This window comes from Hyla sarda, chromosome 1, assembly GCF_029499605.1.
Source record: "Hyla sarda isolate aHylSar1 chromosome 1, aHylSar1.hap1, whole genome shotgun sequence".
In the NCBI taxonomy this organism is placed as follows: domain Eukaryota; kingdom Metazoa; phylum Chordata; class Amphibia; order Anura; family Hylidae; genus Hyla; species Hyla sarda.
Genome location: NC_079189.1, coordinates 347,562,790 through 347,579,394, shown reverse-complemented (window position 1 = coordinate 347,579,394; position 16,605 = coordinate 347,562,790).

The window sequence follows — 16,605 nt, the reverse complement described above, 5'->3', positions numbered from 1 at the left end:
CCTAAAAATCCATATAATGGCTTATTTTTTGCGGCACCAATTCTACTCTGCAGTGTCATTAGTAATTTTACCCAAAAATTCACGGCGAAACGGGAAAAAGAATCATTGTGCGACAAAATCAAAGAAAAAATGCCATTTTGTAACTTTTGGGGGCTTCCGTTTCTACGCAGTAAATATTTCTGTAAAAATGACACCTTATCATTATTCTGTAGGTCCATAGGGTTAAATTGGTACCCTACTTATGTAGGTTGGATATTGTCGTACTTCAGAAAAAAATCATAACTACATGCAGGAAAATGTATACGTTTAAAAATGTCCTCTTTTGACCCCTATAACTTTTTCATTTTTCCACGTACAGGGCGGTATGAGGACTAATTTTTTGCGCCATGATCAGAAGTTTTTATCGGTACAATATTTGCTTTGATAAGACTTTTAATTGTATAAAAAGTTACCAAAAATATGCTTTTTTGGACTTTTGAATTTTTTACGTGTACTCCATTGACCATGCGGTTTAATTAATGATATATTTTTATAGTTCGGAAATTTACGCACGTGGTGATACCACATATGTTTATTCTTATTTACATTGTTTTATTTTTTTTTAAGGGAACAGGGGGGTGATTCAAACTTTTATTAGGGAAGGGGATAAATTACCTTTATTAACACTTTTTTAAACTTTTTTTTTTTGCAGTGTTATAGGCGCTTTACTGCTCCTGCCTGGATCTTCGGCACGGAGCAGTCATTCGTCGATCGGACACCGAGGAGGCAGGTAAGGGCCCTCCTGGTGTCCTGTAAGCTGTTCAGGATGCCGCGATTTCACTGCGGCGGTCCCGAACAGCCCGACTGAGCAGCAGGGTTACTGTCACTTTCATTTCAGACGCGGCAGTCAGCTTTGATCGCCGCGTCTGAAGGGTTAATACAGGGCATCAACTCGATCGGTGATGTCCTGTTTTAGCCGCGGGTCCCGGCCATTGATAGCCACCAGGACCGACCCGATATGACGCGGGGACACCGCATGACCCTGCGGCATATCGCGGGAGCCGGCAGAGGACGTACATATACGTCCTTCGTCGTTAAAGGGTTAAAAAAGATGGCACAGTCATTACCAAAAGATGTTGAGAAGCGTTCTTTCACTGATTATCTCCTATATGCCAAGTCATCAAATGGACGTGAGAAGATTTTAAGGGATTGGCTGAGATGGAGTCCAAGCAAGCAGGCAATGTATTGTGTTACTTCCAAGGCATTTTCAACTGACAATAAAAGTAAGACAGGAAGCATTCTCTGTCGGAAGAATGATTTTGACCCATCAAAGAACAAATGGCATCGGCTGTATACGAAATTGCCAGAACATAAGCTTTCCGCCCAACACAGAAGGCACTACTGGAGTTGGAGAACACTTCAAAAGTCCATAGGTGGTCAGAATAGTTTGTAGTAGAAGAGCTACAAACTATTCTGTTTCCTTTGCCAAATTTCTTTGCATCTCTTTGCACCATGACCACCTTTGGACTTTTGAAGTGTTCTCCGACTCCAGTAGTGCCTTCTGTGTTGGGCGGAAAGACTTCTGTATTTCTCATTGCATTTAACTTCTCGCAACATGGCATTCAGAGGGACTTCGCAAAGAGTTGGTGAAATCCATAACGGCAACTTTTTGGAAACCTTGGAAATCTTAGCAAGATATGACAATATACTGAAAGAGCATTTACAAAAAGTTAAGGCCAGTCAAGAAAAGGGAAAAAACTTTCAGCTCATTTTCTCTCCTGGGCCAAGCAAAATGAATTTATAAATATTTGTGGAAAACATGTCCTAAAAGTTATACTCTCAGAGAGAAAATCAGCTATGTTTCACACACGGAAAAAAATGTTAGGCTAGGATTCCACTTGGTTTTTTTTCTGGTAGTTTTTGGAAAGCTGCCACTGCAATTTTTGAGCCAAAGCCAGAAGTGTATTCAAAAGGAATAGGACATATAAAGGAAGAACTTACACTTCTCCTCCCTTATGGATCCACTTCTGGCTTTGGCTCAAAAAATGCAGTGGCAGATTTCCAAAAACTGCCAGAAAAAAAAATAAGTGGAATCTTAGCCTAATAGTTTTGCAATACATTTATAGAGAACCTCAAAAAGGAAAATGGCACATCCAAGATTCTTAGAATTTTTTTAATTCTTCCCGAAGACTGGTGAAGAAATAGCTGAAATGAGCATGTAAAGATTGAGTGAACATGCCATTGATCTGAAAGATTGCAGAGGACAGGGAAACGACAATGGGGCTAACATGTCTGCCAGACTTAAAGGTGTAAGATCCCAAATCCAAGAAATATATCCAAAATCTATTTTTTGCCCTTGTGCTGCTCATTCTTTAAATCTCATGGGAGCTGCCGCAAGCTTTCCTGAAATGAAGACCTTTTTGTTTGTGTAAACAGGCTATGCATTCTGTTTAGCAGCAGCCCTGCAAGATGCAACACCTTGCTTGATGATGTTGGAAGGTCTTTACATGGTTTAAGTGATGCCAGGTGGAGTTCAAGAATAGAGTATGTGCGTCCAATAGCTCAGAAACTATCAAGCATTTTGAAGGCTCTGGAAAAGGTTCCACTCAGATGCCCAAGGTCTATATGACTATTTTTCATCTTTCCGGGCAGTGGTTTTGGCAACATTCTAGGTAAAAGTGCTTACCAGTTTTGAGGAGAGAAGCAAAATACTTAATTCAAGGTCTATTTCCATTGAAATTGGAGCAGCCAACATTAAAGCTCTCTCTGAAGAAATTAAACTACTTCGAGAAAAGTGGCCTGCTCTGCTCTCTGAAGCTAAAGCTGTAGCAGATTGCATGGAGAATCTGAAGGAACTACTGAACCCACAACAATTGTGCCAAAGGAAGTTAAAGCATCATAATGCTATAGATGCTGAAGATCATTTCAAAGCTAATGTCTTCCTTGTGGCAATGGACACAATCATTTCTGATCTTCATCAGCGCTTCCAATCTATGGAGAAAGTATGCAAGTTATTTTCTCCAATCCTGAAACTTAGAACAATGAGTGAAGATCTTTACTTTATGAGCTGCACCATCTCCGTAAAGTGTATGAAGCTACATTCCCAGAAAACTTGGGTCCCTTAGATTTGCTAAAATCAATCTATGCACTAGAGCTTCAAGGAATATTTGGAGAGGTTTGTATTGTCCTTCGGATTTTCACCACCCTTCCACTTTCAGTTGCGGAAAGAGAGAGGGCATTTAGCAAACTCTCATTGATCAAGAACTATCTGTTCTCTACAATTAGTGATCATCTAAACAGCCTAGCAATTCTCTCCATTGAACATAAGCTTGCTAGACAGCTCAATTATAAAGACCTTATTAAGGATTTTGCAATTCAGAAACTAAGAAGGCTGACTGCTTCACAAATCTAAATTTGGCCTTATTTTTGCAGGATTCCTGACCCAGCACACCTTCCCGCCTACACCAGTGCCACACTGTTCCCTGCAACTAAGCAGCTGTTTCTCTGTTAAATGTATAAAACTTTGAATAAAAATATTGAAAGAAAAATAAAGTCTGTATACCCTTAGTTCTTAATATTGTGTACTTCCATATTTTAATAGTGGCACGTTGATATAAAGGTCATGAAGAAAATCTTGATGGTGTTGTGGGGGGAGGTCTAAGTGCGGAGGGGGAGGGGTTGCATGTCTTATTCCGAGGGGGGGGGGGCAGGAACATAAACTGTACGGGGCCCCAAAATTCCTGATAGCAGGCCTGACCACAGCAATAGTGGGCTGGTTCCATTACTAGTAGGTGAGCCACTAAAAGCTGCATGTGGCTTTAAGAGGACCCAAAAATAATAATTTGGTCCCGTTACCTGCTGCTGTCGGTGAGGCTGGGACGCTCCCGCATGCGAGCCCAAGTTCATCACTCACCTGGTGCTTCTCCTGCCCCAGCCTCTGCCTCACTGCTCCGGCGCGCGTGTCCCCGTTCCCTAGGGCATGCGCGCGCCTGAGCTTTAAGATTTTAAAGGGCCAGTGCGCTCATTAGTGTGATTCACCTGTTGCTCATTTGTATATTCCTCCACCCTCCCCTGCCGGATCTTTGTTGCCTTGAGCCTGAGAAAAAGCATTCCTGTTCCTGCCTTGCCATGTATCTGATCTTTCGCTTTGTGACCCGACCTTGCTTCTCTGCCGCCTGACTAATGACCTCCTGCTACGTCCTGACTACGCATCCATGCCGCCTGCCCTGACCTTCTGCTATCCAGACTACTAGCTGCCTTATCCCTCCTGTGCCTCGCATTTCCTCAGCCACCTGTGTGGTCGAGCCATGTCAGGGGTAGCTACCTGGGTTGCGCCTACCGCAGCAAGTCTATCCCACTTTGCAGCGGGCTCTAGTGAAAACCAGCGCCACCTTAGACTCTGCTCCCTGGTACGGTCCGAGTCATCTGCCACACAGTTCCAGTGGATCCACATCCATTGGGGTTCCTGTCTTCTGAAACGTGAGTGTTACAGTAAGATCCGGCCATGGATCCCGCTGAGGTACTCCTGTATGAAGTCGCGGATCTTCCCCCTGTTGTGGTACGTCAGTCACAGCAGTTGTCCCGATAGGCGCAGCAACTTTCATCTATGAGGCAACAGCTTTTGGCCTTGCAACAGCAGCAGATACCGCAACCTGGCCCACTCCCACCACCAGCTCATGCAGTGTCTTCTGGCTCCCAGCTGCACCTGCCTTTACCTTCCAAGTATGATGGGGATTCCAAGTCATGCAGAGGCTTTGTTGCAAAGTGCTCCATGCACTTGGAGCTCATGTCTGAACTGTTTCCGTCAGAACGTGCGAAGGTGGCCTTTGTCATTAGCCTACTGTCCGGCAAAGCCCTGGCCTGAGCTACACCCCTGTGGGACTGCGTTGATCCAGTAGCTTCCAACTTAACGTTTTTTCTGGCAGAATTCCGCTGTGTCTTTGAGGAACCTGCACGTGACTCTTCTGATGAGTCGGCGTTGCTGAACCTATGTCAAGGGAATTCTTCCATTGGGGACTACACGGTTCAATTGCGCACTCTAGCCTCAGAACTGGTATGGAATGATGAGGCCTTGTGTGCCACATTCAAAAAAGGACTAGCTAGAAGGATTAAAGATGCCCTTGCTGCATGTGACCCTCCTTCTTCTCTGACTGAACTTATCCACCTGGCCACACGTATTCATGTGCGTTTTGCTGAGAGGCAGGAAGAATTGCGCTTATAGATGGCACCTGCCTGAACACGGAGATATCCTCGTCTGGCACCCGTGTTTCAACGTTCCCCTCTACAGTTTCCTGCGCCTCATGCCGAAGAGGCTGTGCAAGTGGGTCGTTCCCGTCTTACGCAACAGGAGAGATCACGATGATGCAGTGAGAATTTGTGCTTGTATTGTGCTAGCCCCGAACACTTTCTCAAAGACTGTTTTGTTCATCCACAGTATCCAGGAAAACGCTTGCACTTAGGGCATGTAGGAGACGCATCTCTAGGTGGGAATACCACCTCTCCTCGCTTAACTATTTCAGCACAAGTCCTCGCTTCTGCCAAGTTTTCCTTCAGAGCTACAGGATTTTTGGATTCAGGATCAGAAGTTGACTTTATTGATTCCTCTTTGGTCCACAAGTATCATCTTACTGTCACTCGCCTTGCCAAGCCCTTCGTCTCCTCTGTTAATGGACAAAATCTGGACTGTAAGGTTCACTTCCGTACTGAATCTCTTGTCATTCAAGTGGGTGTATTGCATAAAGAAAAGATTGAATTCTATGTTCTGCCACACTGTACTTCAGAGAATCTTCTTGGCCTTCCTTGGCTGCAATGCCATTCTCCACAACTGGATTGGAGAACTGGAGAGATTATTTGTTGGGGACAATCCTGTCAAAATCTTTGCCTCCAACCAGTTCTGCATAAAGTTGTTTGTTGCCTTCCTCCATTACCTAGCCTGCCACCACCTTACCAAGATTTCTCTGACGTTTTCTGCAAGAAACGGGCTGAGTCTCTGCCTCCACATCGTCCTTACGATTGCCCTATTGATCTTCTGCCTGGTACCACTCCTCCTCGTGGGAGGATGTACCCTTTATTGGTTCCTGAGTCCAAAGCCATGGCTGAGTATATCCAGGAGAATCTCCAAAAGGGATTTATCCTTAAGTCCTCTTCTCCTGCTGGAGCTGGTTACTTCTTTGTAGGGAAGAAGGATGGCTCACTCCATTCATGCATTGACTACAGGGAACTTAACAAAATCATGATCAAGAACTGTTACCAATTACCTCTTATCTCAGACTTTTTGTACCGTCTACGTGGTGCTAAGGTTTTCTCCAAATTGGACTTACGTGGAGCATATAACCTCATTCGTATCCGCAAGGGAGATGAGTGGAAAATGGCCTTCAATACTCGTGATGGACATTTTGAGTATCTCATAATGCCATTTGGTCTCTGCAATGCTCCAGCCATTTTTCAAGAGTTTGTCAATTATATCTTCCATGATCTTCTCTACACCTGTGTTGTCATATACCTTGATGACATCCTGATCTTCTCTTCCAACTTAAAGGAGCATCGTACTCATGTTTGTCTGGTTCTGTATTGGATTAGCCTCGTCCATCGGGCCTACGTGCTATTCAACGCTTTCTGGGGTTCGCTAACTATTATCGTCATTTTATTCCACATTTTTCATCCTTGGTTGCTCCAATTGTGGCTCTCACTAAGAAGGCATCTAATCCTAAATCTTGGCCTCAAGAGGCTGAAGAGGCCTTCTCCTGTTTAAAGTCTGCATTTGCCTCTGCTCCCGTGCTTACTAGACCTAATCCAGAGAGGCCCTTTGCTTTGGAGGTTGATGCCTCATCTATTGGAGCGGGTGCCGTTCTTACTCAGAAAAGCGCCAAGGGCAAGACTTGTTACTTGTGGGTTCTTCTCCAAGACTTCTCTCCTGCTGAGAGGAATTACTCCATTGGAGATCATGAACTCCTCGCTATCAAGCTAGCTTTGGAGGAATGGCGACATTTATTAGAAGGTTCTTCTCATCCGGTCAGCATCTACTCTGACCATAGAAATCTTCTATACCTTCAGTCTGCTCAGCGTTTGAACCCCCGCCAGGCAAGGTGGTCACTGTTCTTTTCTAGGTTCAACTTCATTCACTTCCGTCCAGCAGACAAGAACATCAGGGCTGATGCTCTCTCCAGGTCTTCTGACATCATTGGTTTGGACTCCACGCCTAGGCATATTATTCCTCCTGACCGTTTGATTCCTGCAGCTCCTGCCAAGATTCAGCAAGTTCCTCCGGCCGGGAAAATCCTTTGTGCCCACCAGATTGAGATGCAAGGTCCTGAAATGGGGTCATTCTTCCTTGACAGCAGGATATGCTGGAATATGCAAGACTCTACTTCTTATCTCCTGGCATTACTGGTGGCCCCATCTTGAACGTGATGTTTGGGATTTTGTTCGTTCCTGTGAAACTTGTGCCCGTGACAGAGACCTGCAGGACTCTTACAGCCTTTACCCATTCCAGAGACTCCATGGTCCCATATCACCATGGATTTCATCACAGATTTGCCACCATCTCAAAATAACACTGGGTCATCTGGGTCGTTGTAGATCGGTTTTCCAAGATGGCTCATTTCATTCCTCTACCAGGTCTTCCTTCTGCACTGCAGCTGGCAAAGTACTTCTTGTTGCATGTCTTTCGTTTACATGGCCTTCCTCAACATATCGTTTCGGACCGAGGTGTTCAGTTTGTCTCTAAGTTCTGGCGAGCCCTTTGTAACCGTCTGAACATCAATCTGGACTTCTCCTCAGCCTACCACCGTCAGTCCAATGGACAGGAGGAGAGGATTAATATGTTGACCTTCTTCCCTGGGCTGAATTCTCATATAATCATTATGATTCCGAGTCCACAGGTTTTTTGCCTTTTTGTTGTCTACAGACTCCATCCCCGTCCTCCTCTTCCTCTCCCAGTCTCCTCTGGTGTGCCTGCTGTTGATGAGCTGTCCCCACACCTGTCTCTGGCACTTCTGACTTATTCAAAGTTGAAGAGATTCCTGCTACAAAGACTGTGAGAGGTAAAAACATTTTTGGGTCGACTGGGAGGGTTACGGTTCCTGAGGAGAGATCTTGGGAACCTGAGGAGAATATCCTGGTCCGTGACCTTCTCGGAAGATTTCTGACTCGAAAAAGGAGGGGGAGACCAAAGGGTGTACTGTTACATTATGCGCTCCGGCCGCACACGCTGGCCTTGAGCGCATGGTCCTGTTACCTGCTGCTGCCGGCTGGGCTGGGACTCGCATTGCGGGACGCGCCCGCATGCGAGCCCCAGTCCGTCACTCACCTGGAGCTTCTCCTGCCCCAGCCTCTGCCTCACTGCACCGGCGCACGTGTCCCCATCCCCTAGGGTGTGCGCGTGTCAGAGCTTTAAGATTTAAAGGGCCAGTGTGCTCATTAGTGTGATTCACATGTGGCTCATTTATATATTCCTCCACCCTCCTCACTCCCCTGCCGGATCTTTGTAGCCTTGAGCCTGAGAGAAAGCATTCCTGTTTCTGCCTTGCCGTGTATCTGATCCTTCACTTTGTGACCCGACCTTGCTTCTCTGCTGCCTGCCTATTGACCTCCTGATATATCCTGACGATGCATCCATGCCGCCTGCCCTTACCTTCTGCTATCCAGACTACGAGCTGCCTTATCCCTGCTGTGCATTGCATCTCCTTAGCCACCTGTGTGGTCAAGCCGTGCCAGGGGTAGCTACCTGGCACCCTAGACTCTGCTCCCTGGTACAGTCATCTGCCACACAGGTCCAGCGGATCCACATCCACCTTGGTTCCTGTCTTCTGAAACGTGAGTGTTACAATATGTGAGTTTATAGTTTGTCTGACAATGCAGGGAATCGGTTGGAGAAGTGTGTGTGTGTGTGTGTTTAATTTTAATTAATCTGAGTATCAGGTGTTAGGTAGGATTATGCAGCCGGGGGATGTTAATGTTGTACATTGAGGGGTGTATATGCCTTATACACACCCCCTGACTGTATACTCATGACCCACTCCATGGTGTCCCCTTATCAGAGGAAACATTAGTGACAATATCATGGCAGCAATAACCTCAACTCCCAGGTGCACGATTTGATGAGCCTAGTTAATAAATAGCTTGAACCAAGGATGTCTTAGTGGCTTGGGTCATATGGAATGCCTGTTTGGTGCATTTTCCATGAATTTTCAATATTGGGTAATGCAAAGTGATTCCAAGTCCACTAAGAAAATTATATACACCTTGAAAGATATGACATTCAATGTCACATTTAATACAGGCCCATTGCACATGGTCTCTGAGCTCCAAAACCTGCTTTTTTGCTAGAGATATCATAGAGTTAGACATCACAGCCTGATGATGCCAAGTGCCAGTCATTGTTTGCCTACTTTTTGTGCCGTGGCACTCCAATGGCACTGGATCTAAAGGAGAAGTGTGAGTGGATGGGAACCACGTAGTATCCCTGTGATGTAGGGATTGTACCTGGACTCATACATGAATTGATTGTTGGACAAAGAGCACATTTTATGTAGGAAACGTATTCAATTCAGATGTTCAAAGCATGATCTTATTACTGAAAGTGTTGATTTGTATCCATTTTTCCCTCCCTGACTTTCAATAAATCCCAGCGACAGAGCTGCTCTGCTATGCACAAAACCCTAACCCAGAGTCAGGTTGTCTACGAATGATTTAGCACCTGGTTCCCGACAAACATGTGATGCACTCCGGCAAAGAGGCGGAGGTCTTCCTTCCGCTCTCTACTCGCCGGCCCATAGGTGGCAGGCCAGTTATCCCAGGCTGGCCCAGGCTCCACAGCACTGCAGTATCATCACTTTTAGGGGGAATTCTGACTTAGAGGCGTCCAATCCTAATCCCACAGATGGTAGCTTCACCCCATTGGCTCCTCACCCAAGCACATGCACCAAATGTCTGAACCTGCGGTTCCTCTTGTACTGAACAGGATTACTATTGCGACAACTTGATCATAAGTGAGGTTAAACTAACCTGTCTCACGATGGTCTAAACCCAGCTCACGTTCCCTATTAGTGGGTGAACAATCCAACGCTTGGCGAATTCCGGTTCACAATGATAGGAAGACCCGACATTGAAGGATCAAATAGCGGCGTCGCTATGAACGCTTGGCCGCAACAAGCAAGCCAGTTATCCCTGTGGTAACTTTTCTGACATCTCCTGCTTAACCTGTTGGGGACGAAGGGCGTATGCATACGCCCTTGCGTCCTGGTACTTAAGGACGAAGGGCGTATCCATACGCCCGTGGGAATTTCGGCCCCCGCCGCGCGCCAGGCGGGGACCGGGCCAGGGTGACTGCTGATATCTATCAGCAGGCACCCCGTGCAAATGCCCAGGGGAGTCATTAGACCCCCCCCATGGTGGCGATCGGCGCAAATCGCAAGTGAATTCACACTTGCGATTTGCGCCGATTCCGGGTCATTACGGGTCTATGGTGACCCGGTGACCCGGAATAGAAGGGGGATCGCGGGTGTCTAAGACACCCACGATCCCCCTAAAGCGATAGGAGTGAGGTGGCATGGGTGCCACCCCTCCTATCTCTGCTATTGGTGGTCTAGACGCGACCACCAATAGCAGATCTGGGGCGGAGGGGTTTACTTTTGTTTTCCTCGTCCTGCCCTCCCACAATAGGCGGGGCAGAACGGGGAAAACGAAGAGGAGCGGCGCCGGAGTCCACTTACCCCTCCGGAGGCAGCGGAGCGGCGGGGATCGGCGGCGGCGACGGAGATCTGCGGCGGCGTGCGGCAGAAGAGGACGGCTCCCGGATGCGACGGAAGCCGGTGAGTAGTTGCATAGCAACATCTAGAGGGCTACAGTCTGAGACCACTATAGTGGTCTCTAGACTGTAGCCCTCCAGATGTTGCAAAACTACAACTCCCAGCATGCCCAGACAGCTGTTTGCTGTGTGGGCATGCTGGAATTTGTAGTTTTGCAACAGCTGCAGGTCTGCAGTTTAGAGACCACTGCACAGTGATCTCTATACTGCCCTCTAGATCTTGCAAAACTACAACTCCCAGCATGCCCACACAGCTGTTTGCTGTCTGGGCATGCTGGGAGTTGTAGTTTTGCAACATCTGGAGGTCCACAGTTTGGAGATCACTGTTCAGTGGTCTCTAAATTGTAGCACTCCAGATGTTGCAAAACTACAAATTCCAGCATGCCCACACAGCAAACAGCTGTCTTGGCATGCTGGGAGTTGTAGTTGCGTACCTCCAGCTGTTGCATAACTACATCTCCCAGCATGCCCTTCTGTGATCAGACATCGTGGGAATTGTAGTTTTGCAACAGCTGGAGGCACACTGGTTGGAAAATACTGAGTTAGGTAACAGAACCCAACTCAGTATTTTCCAACCAGTGTGCCTCCAGCTGTTTCAAAACTACAACTCCCAGCATGTACTGACAGACCGTGCATGCTGGGAGTTGTAGTTTTGCAACAGCTGGAGGCTCACTGGTTGGAAAATACTGAGTTAGGTAACAGAACCTAACTGAAGGTTTTCCAACCAGTGTGCCTCCAGCTGTTGCAAAACTACAACTCCCAACATGTACTGACAGACCATGCATGCTGGGAGTTGCAGTTTTGCAACAGCTGGAGGCTCACTGGTTGGAAAATACTGAGTTAGGTAACAGAACCTAACTGAAGGTTTTCCAACCAGTGTGCCTCCAGCTGTTGCAAAACTACAACTCCCAGCATGTACTGACAGACCGTGCATGCTGGGAGTTGTAGTTTTGAAACAGCTGGAGGTTTGCCCCCCCCCCCCCATGTGAACGTACAGGGTACATTCACACGGGCGGGTTTACAGCAAGTTTCCTGCTTCAAGTATGAGCTGCGGCAAATTTTTCGCCGCAGCGCAAATTCCTAGCGGGAAATTCACCGTAACCCGCCAGTGTCAATGTACCCTAAAAACACTACACTACACTACACTACCACCGAATAAAGAGTAAAACACTACATATACACCCCCTTACACTGTCCCCCCCAATAAAAATAAAAAACGTATTGTACAGCAGTGTTTCCAAAACGGAGCCTGCAGCTGTTTCAAAACAACAACTCCCAGCATTTTCGGACAGCCACTGATTGTCCAGGCATGCTGGGAGTTTAGCAACAGCTGGAGGCACCCGGTTTTGGAATCACTGGCGTAGAATACCCCTATGTCCACCCCTATGCAATCCCTAATTTAGTTCTCAAATGCGCATGGAGCTCTCTCACTTTGGAGCCCTGTCGTATTTCAAGGAAACAGTTTAGGGCCACATATGGGTATTTCCGTACTCGGGAGAAATTGCACTACAAATTTTGGGGGGCTTTTTCTCCTTTTACCCCTTATGAAAAGGAAAAGTTGGGGTCTACACCAGCCTGTTAGTGTAAAAAAAAAAATTTTTTACACTAACATGCTGGTGTTGCCCTTTACTTTTTATTTTCACAAGAGGTAAAAGGAAAAAAAGACCCCCAAAATTTGTAACGCAATTTCTGCTGAGTACGGAAATACCCCATATGTGGGCGTAAAATGCTCTGCGGGCGCATAACAAGGCTCAGGAGTGAGAGCCCACCATGTACATTTGAGGCCGAAATTGGTGATTTGCACAGGGGTGGCTGATTTTACAGCGGTTCTGACATAAATGCAAAATAATAAATACCCACATGTGACCCCATTTTGGAAACTACACCCCTCACGGAATGTAATAAGGGGTACAGTGAGCATTTACGCCCCACAGGGGTCTGACAGATTTTTGGAACAGTGGTCTGTGAAAATGAAAAATTTAATTTTTTTGTTTGCACAGCCCACTGTTCCAAAGATCTGTCAAACGCCAGTGGGGTGTAAATGCTCACTGCACCCCTTATTACATTCCGTGAGGGGTGTAGTTTCCAAAATGGGGTCACATGTGGGGGAGTCCACTGTTCTGGCACCACGGGGGGCTTTGTAAATGCACATGGCCCCCAACTTCCATTCCAAACAAATTATCTCTCTAAAAGCTCAATGGTGCTCCTTCTCTTCTGAGCATTGTAGTTCGCTCGCAGTGCACTTGACGTCCACATATGGGGTATTTCCATACTCAGAAGAAATGGGGTTACAAATTTTGGGGGGCATTTTCTCCTATTACCCTTTGTAAAAAAGTAAAATTTGGGGAAAAACCAGCATTTTAGTGGAAACATTTTTTTTTTCATTTACACATCCGACTTTAACAAAAAGTTGTCAAACACCTGTGGGGTGTTAAGGCTCACCGTACCCCTTGTTACGTTCCTTGAGGGGTGTCGTTTCCATAATAGTGTGCGATGTGGTGTTTTTTGCTGTCCTGGCACCATAGGGGCTTCCTAAATGGGACATGCCCCCCAAAAACCATTTCAGAAAAACTCACTCTCCTAAATCCCATTGTTGCTCCTTCGCTTCTGAGCCCTCTAGTGCACCCGCCGAACACTTGACATACACATATGAGGTATTTTCTTACTCGAGAGAAATTGGGTTACAAATTTTGAGAGGATTTTTTTCCTTTTACCCCTTGTAAAAATTCAAAAACTGGGTCTACAAGAACATGCCAGTGTAAAAAATGAAGATTTTGAATTTTCTCCTTCACTTTGCTGCTATTCCTGTGAAACACCTAAAGGGTTAACACACTTACTGATTGTCATTTTGAATACTTTGAGGGTTGCAGTTTTTATAATGGGGTCATTTATCGGGTATTTCTAACCAGAAGATCCTTCAAATCCACTTCAAACCTGAACTGGTCACTGAAAAATTGCGATTTTGAAAATTTTGCGAAAAATTGGAAAATTGCTGCTGAACTTTGAAGCCCCCTGATGTCTTCCAAAAGTAAAAACTCAATTTTATGATGCAAACAGAAAGTAGATATATTGTATATGTGAATCAATACATAATTTATTTGGAATATCCATATTCCTTATAAGTAGAGAGCTTCAAAGTTAGAAAAATGCAAAATTTTCAAATTTTTCATGAAATTTTTGCATTTTTCACCTAGAAAGGATGCAAGTATCGCCGAAAATTTACCACTAACATAAAGTAGAATATGTCACGAAAAAACAATCTCGGAATCAAATTTATAAGTAAAGGCATTCCAGAGTTATTAATGCTTAAAGTGACAGTGGTCAGATTTGCAAAAAATGCTCCCGTCCTTAGGGTCATAATGGGCTCCGTCCCCAAGGGGTTAAAACCCCAAAATTCTGAAGGATCGTGAGGCCCCAATTTCACTGTCTGTATTTATACTGAAAATCAAGATCAAACAAACTGTTGCTCTTCTGCTCCACAGGAGCTTCTTGTCCTCCCTGAGCTCGCCTTAGGACACCTGCGTTACGATTTGACAGGTGTACCGCCCTAGTCAAACTCCCCACCTGCAACTGTCCCCAGAGCAGGTCGCCGCCCCAGCCGCAAGGGGCTGGGGGCTAGAATCAAGAAGTGAGAGCCCCTCGGGGGTTGCCTCACCAGGTATGTGAAAAAACTTCAATGGCACTGGATCAACTGGAGAAGTGTGAGTGGATGGAAACCAAGTAGTAGTTCTATGATTTGGGCATTGTTCCTGGATGCATACATGACTTGATATTCGGACAAAAAGCACACTTTCTGTAGGAAACTTGTTCAATTCAGATGATCAAAGATGATGATCTTATTACTGAAAGTGTTGATTTTTATAAATTTTTCCTCATATGCCTGAATGTATTTTCACATGATGTGAAACTGTGGGGTTTTTTATGTATTAAACCTCTGTTAAAAGTTTTTAAAAAAATTACAGCCTGAAAAAGATGCCATAAATAGGATGAACTATTTCATAATTCAATCAGATTGTGAAGAAAATTGAAAACCGCTCCCACATTTTGGAAAATTAGCTGAAAATGGTGAAAAAAACTGGGAAATTACATTGATAAAATATTTATAAAAAAAATAAAATGCATTTCCCCATACTTTTACACCTAGTACATGGGGCTCATAATCTCAAATACCTTTTGCTTCAGTGCATACAGTCCGAATATTCTCCTTGAGTGCTGTTGCCGTTCTAAATATGGTAGAAAATTGCAAATAGCAAAATAAAACAATAAAGTAAATGTACATTCTTTATACTGTGTAACATCAAAGCTTTAATGCAGCAGAAAAGTGAGTAATAAAAATGGCCCAGAGTATTTTTCTTCTAGGAGGAAAATAGCCAAACAGCTAAGGTTGGTAAACGATATTGCAGAAAAATATAGAATTGGAATATAGGTGCTACAGTCATATGTCATTTATACATATAGTAAGTACGCATGTGTAGATAATTTTTGTAAAGTATCCATATGAAAACTCATAAGGAAGAAACTATTTAAAAAATATATATAAAATAAAGCATTACCTGTTTATAGTTGGAAATATGATGTTCAAAACTGCTTGGTAGCAACAATATATTTTTTATACTCACATTTTCTAACTTTATGACTCTTTTAATGTCACCTTTAAAGTATGTTTTATGAATATGTTTCTTTAAATGTAAGTCATTGATGAAACTTCTGTAATATAGAACTTTTTATTCCTCAATATTATTATACACTTGTGAAGATGGAAATTTCAAAAGGTCCCTTGAGAATTATGTGGCGACAGATAAAAGGCTAAATAATTTTATCAGCCTGCTCCAGTGCTGCTTGCTGAAGAATACAATTCAAAAACGTTATGTAAGGAACAATATGCATTACATTTGATTCATTTATAAGGATCATAAAAAAAATATCTAATGACGTTTGTTCTTGCTTCATTGTCATTTGTAAAAACGCTTACAATTTGAAAAATTGAAAAAGGCAACTAATATAACAATGTCTTCTTTTATAGGACACATCTGACAAATAAAATTGTTAAAGGTCTGAGCTATACCATTTTATTAAAGGGTATATCAACCTTGCTAACTCATCAACACTATTTATGAGCAGCATAGGCATGCACAGCTTATTGCATTAGGGTGTGCTCCCAAAGCAACACCCCTAACCACACCCTTAGTCATGCCCCTAACCCCACCCAGCATCCTTCACATATTCAATATTCTTACACTACTGTTCAAGAACACAATGTGTAAATGTGTAGTCAAATTGTGGAAATATGCTTTTAGGTTAGAGTCACACGTGCCATATTTTGCTAGGTATTTTTTGCATCTGATTTTACTACCCATTAATTTCAATGGTAAGGAAAATACACAACAGCAAAAAGTGGCACATGTGACCCTTCCCTTAACAGCAATAATTTTGTCAGCCTGTCACCTAAGTTTAGGAGAACCTCCTATACTACAGACTGACAAATGCTATTATTACCACAACAGACCATATAAGTGATTACAGTGCATTTATATTCAGTGATATACCTATATTCCTAAAAATAAAATAAAAAACCCACACTATAACCACTATCAATTGCTCTACAGACCTTACAAGTGATTACAGTACAGTTATATCCAGGGATGCCCCTACATACTGCCTTAATAATACTGCCATACTATAACTGCTATCATTAGCAGTATAACCCACATAAATGATTAAAGTACAGTTACATCTGGTAAATCACAGGTGAATTGTTCTTATGACTAGTAAATCACACTGCATTTTTTCAGCACCTATAGTGCCTCAAAAAGTAATAA